We start from the raw sequence: 5,398 nt of genomic DNA on the forward strand, positions 1-5,398 counted from the left end.
TTTTGGACATGTCCTGATGTTTTTTTCTTTTTGGAAGCAAATTGCCTCCACTCTATCAAGGATACTTAATTATGAACTTCCTCTGGAGCCTTAATTATTTCTTCTCAATGACGACTCTACAATTCAACTCTCTGTTTCTCTAAGGAGAACTTTGCTAGCCGGTCTCACTGTTGCTAAAAAACGTATTGGTTCAGGGTTGGCTTCCTCCACACTCATTATCTTGGCGACACTGGATGCTTACTTTCTCTGACGTTATTCTGTTAGAACTATCTACTGCCAGAGTCAATCATGCCTCTGCTTTTGTTCTTGAAATATAGAAGGAATCCCATGTTAAGGTGTCCACATTGATCATGGAATAGTTTTCTCTTATTTTATTCTGGTCCGTGGGAGGGGGGGCATTGGGGGGACTCAGGGTAGCGTCATAGTAAACTACTTGTGTTTTTACAGTTTTGTATGTACATAAATCTATTTACACCTGTTTACACACTAGTTTATTTTGAAATGTTTATTTTATAATAGTTTTTAATTTTTTGAAGTAGTGCTTTGTATGTGGTAAGTTAGAAAATAAACCTTTTTATGTTTAATTGTTCATTTAAATACGGTGTTTCGGCTGTGCAGATGTTTGATATGATGTGCTTGAATAAAACTTTTGAGTTGTTTTGTGTCTTTCGTTTTAATATTGATGATGTTTAAAATGTACCATGATAATGACTGCTGTGTATGAAGCGCATTTACGTAACTGTATTCAAACTGAGATTATTATTATTATTATTATTATTATTATTATTATTATTAGTACAATGTTTCCAGAAGTGAAAAAAGTTTACACAAGTCTACAGATCTGAAGGGACTAAATATATGTGTACTATATAGTATTTAAATATGTATCATGCACTTAAAACATTAATATACTACATGTGATTATTCTTTTTTTTTTTCATTACCCGAAAAAGATCTGGGTACCCAAGTATTTTTCATTGCGGGTACCTGGTTCCAGATTTTCTACCCGTGTGGACCTCTAGTTTTAATTAACGAAAATTATACACAAAGTAGATATTCCCATTATTTTTTATTTCCATTTGGCTGGTGGGAGAGCCGTCTCTCCCTGTACGCTAGTAGTTTCCATAACGGCGAATTAAGCTGCATCCACACTGAACGCGAGCGAATAATTTATGTCACTGCAGTCAAATAGGAGTATCAGCAGCAAGTGACGATTGCGACGTCGCTTTGAGAACCTTTTGCGTCTCTAAAATAGAACCTGCATCTATACTAAGCATCAAAAGAAACGTATCACTTATATTTCGATAAAATTCAGTAGATGTGATCGAAAAATGACAAACTCTGTTTTAGAGCAGGTGCAGGGCCTTTTTATTGTGGTGGTTAACAACTGACATCACGAAAATGCTGCAATATGATCTGTTGATCTTGGGCAGGTGTTGTGACTCTTGGTCTCCCAGTTCGTGGCCTGTCATTGAGAGAGTGTGTCTGGTTACACTGTCCTGCCAGGTTTAAATTGCTGGCTGTGAGCACCCAAGACGGCGATCCACAGTACACTCCTCTAGTCCAGCCTCCAACATGCCGATTGCACGAAGGCGCTGCTCTCTTGACAGACGTGGCATACTGTTTTTTTTCTGTGATTTTCTTTATTGCTTTTATTCAAGCTTGCAGTTCAACAGCTGAAATCACTCCATATACAGTGTCCAATCAACTGCCTCACTAATTAAGTGCATGTGCTTCAGTCATAGTCACTCAGGTGTGTCATGGTCAAGGATGAATGATTAAAAAGAAACCAAAAACATTTTGTCAATGTCCATCATTTATATACCTTATTTTTTTCTAAAATAAAGGTGTTATTATTATTATTATTATTATTATTATTATTATTATTATTATTATTATTATTATTATTATTATTATTTATTTCTTAGCAGACGCCCTTATCCAGGGCGACGTACAGTCATGAACAAAAATACATTTCAACAATCACAGTACAAGTAATAATACAATTAAGAGCAAGATAAAATACAATGACTTTGGTTCTAGCAAGTACAAGTATATGACAAAATACGATTCAATAACGGAGCAGATAACAGTGTCAGTGATAGTTATAGATTCCAGTACTCTAAAGTACATGATTAACTGCAGTAAAATAGGGAGCAGATAAGAGCAAGTAAAATGCATTTAAGGAAGAGTAATAAGTGTCCAGAGGGAAAAGAGGAGTTTCTACAGGTGCTGTCTGAAGAGGTGAGTCTTGAGGAGGCGTCGGAATATGGTCAGGGACTGGGCAGTCCTGACATCTGTAGGAAGGTCATTCCACCACTGCGGGGCGAGGATGGAGAAGGAGCGGGTTCTGGAGGCAGGGGAGCGTAGAGGAGGTAGAGCCAGTCTTCTAGTGCAGGAGGAGCTGGGTGCAGTCTGGTCAAGGCATCTGTAGGCGAGTACAAGAGTCTTGAACTGGATGCGAGCAGTGATCGGGAGCTAGTGGAGTGAGTGGAGCAGTGGAGTTGCGTGGGAGAAGCGAGGCAGAGAGAACACCAGGTGAGCAGCGGAGTTCTGGATGAGCTGGAGCGGACGGGTGGCAGACGCAGGGAGGCCAGCCAGGAGGGAGTTGCAGTAGTCTAGGCGGGAGAGTACCAGGGCCTGGACCAGTCGGTGAGGAAGGGTCGGATTCTTTGTATGTTGCTCAGGAAGAATCGGCAAGTGCGTGCCAGAGTGCTGAGAATAAGAGAGGCAGAGGTCCAGAGTGACTCCAAGGTTCTTAGCTGAGAAGGAGGGAGAGAGTGTGGTAGATTGCAGAGGAACGGAGATAGAGAGATCAGAGGAGGGGGAGGAGGGAAAGGAAAGGAGGTCAGATTCAGAGAGGTTGAGTTTGAGGTGATGCGAGTGCGTTTTTTTGGTCGCACGACTGGAATGAAACTGACCAATCAGAAGCAAGGTTAACACATCAAACACACGCCTTAAAACAAGTTAATCATGGACGACGAAAAGTAAATTTATGAGGTGCAGCAGTATACATATTATATGATTGCGAATTGAATGACTACAAAGACATCCAGAAGAAAGACAATGTCTGGGTGGCTTGCAGGTGGTGCATTTATGCAAGTTGCATAAAAATAGGTTTATTAATAAGCAAAAATAAACCGGAGCATACATGCAGTCTACATATCCAGCATTTAAATGAAAAAATGTGCACTTTTGCTGGCTTTTAAAAATGACACAAAAAGGTCCCGCATTCATACAACTTGAAAATGTGACCTACTTTTCAGCTATGGCTTTTTTTTTTGGTTTGTTTGTTTGTTTTTATGATAAATAACGTTTTGTTCACTAAATTGTTCTGTGGCACAAATCCCTGACAAGAAGTTATTTACATATGCATAAAGCGAAGTTTTGTGGAGATTCACCAAACAAACAAAAATATTATCGAGGTCCTACCATGATGATGGACAACAACAACAACATAATAATAATAATAATAATAATAATAATAATAATAATAATAATAATGTTGCACTTTAAAATACTTAAGTTAAAAAACAAAAAGGATCAATGAAGGAATTTGTAAAGAAACACAATTGAGATTGCAGTAAGTTGTAGATATACTGTACATGTATAACAATAAAATAATAGAAAATATCGGTTCAACTATACTACTATTGTCCAGATGTCTTCTGACAGCTGCAGATGTAAAGGGCTTCAAATCAGACCGCTACTACTACGACTGGTACCACGAAAAATAAATAAATAAATAAATACTACGACTACAACTGTACAATTACTACTAATAATAATGATAACAATAAAACTGTTGGATGGCTGTTCAATAACTCTGATCTATAGATTTTACAAGTCCAAACTTTATTTTACAATGGAGTTGCCGGAGGTCAGGGTGGTAACCAAACAAGACCTGTTTTGTAATGGGACAGCCCATCTCTAGAATGTCCAATAGGAATGCATGGGCGGGGTCATGTATTTATTTCCTGTCTTTTGGATCGTTTCCAAGTCGCGTCTGATGTGGCGTGACATTCGGCAAGTTTAACTCCCATTGATTCTTATTCTGTACTATTCTGTACATACTTTTGATATATCATGGTCATCAACTTTTTCATCATATTGACAGCTCTAATTCAGAATTTAAGGCCGTGGCGGGGCTGTCTGTGATTTTAACTCATCCATGGATAAAACAGATTTGTTTGTCAGCTTACCGTGTTCTAACAGGCATTGTACACAAAACAAATAATGTTAAAGCCAAGTTGCCTAGCCAAGTTTCAAACACAAAGCTGACAAACATCAAATTATTAATGTATCTGGGCATATTGTCAACTATAAACTAACATAAACATTTTGGGTTTACAGATTTAAAAAAAAAAATAATAATAATTTAATTTGCCAACCGTGGGCAAAAAATAAATAAATAAAATAAATCCTTATTTACTTACACTTGTTTGTGAAGTAACTTAATTTACAACTGCTATCTCTTTAAATGTAAACAGCTGCTAACAACACCAATTCATATTTGGAAATTTAAAAAAAAAGGGTTGGACAACAAAGGGTGCTGGCTTTCTCCACTTGACAAAGACAACACTAATTTGCAGTATTTGAGTAATTGCACAAACACCATTGCAATCATGATTGCAATCATCAGAAACATGTACAGGGACAGTAAACAGAAAAAGAAAGAACATGCAATTTGAAGATGCTAAAATGGTCTCAGAGAATTGCTTCAAAGTTTTCATTCTGGGGCATCACCCTTGAGAAGTGGCAAAAGGGCACATACTGTCATCTCCAATTGTCCATTTGCATTTAGAAGCTTTATTAGTAATAACCACTAGATGGGGCTGTGTGCTGTTCTAGATTTGTTTACCACTTTTCTTTCAGGATTCACACTTTACTGTATGGGTGCATGTACATGCACCTCAGTATGGTTATTGTTGTATTTAATTCATTTAACAACATGAAATGACTCATTACAATTACTAATCTAATCCAATCATGAGTGTCAGGATGTCGGTTTTTGAAGAGATACATTCAAGAAATAAAACACTAAGCTTAAAAAGAACACACATGTGATACCTGATGCATCTAATAAGTCCACTATTTGAAAGTTATGAATATATAATAACTATAACTATATATTTAGCATTAGAGATACATATTAAGTCATGGATGATCAAATGAGAGATTATTCTTTCATTTGCACTACATTTTACTGCCAGAAAATATTGGTCACATTTACCATTAATAAATACAAGCTAGGGATGGAATATTGTTCCACTCAGATCATAAAACAGCCATATATATATGGTTTAGTGATTGATTTAGTGTTGCTAAATGATACAGTAAATAACAAAGATGTAGACTGGTACTGGAAAGGTCCAAAAAGACAAGTCATAGATTTTTT

Source organism: Acipenser ruthenus, chromosome 12 (genome assembly GCF_902713425.1).
Source record: "Acipenser ruthenus chromosome 12, fAciRut3.2 maternal haplotype, whole genome shotgun sequence".
In the NCBI taxonomy this organism is placed as follows: domain Eukaryota; kingdom Metazoa; phylum Chordata; class Actinopteri; order Acipenseriformes; family Acipenseridae; genus Acipenser; species Acipenser ruthenus.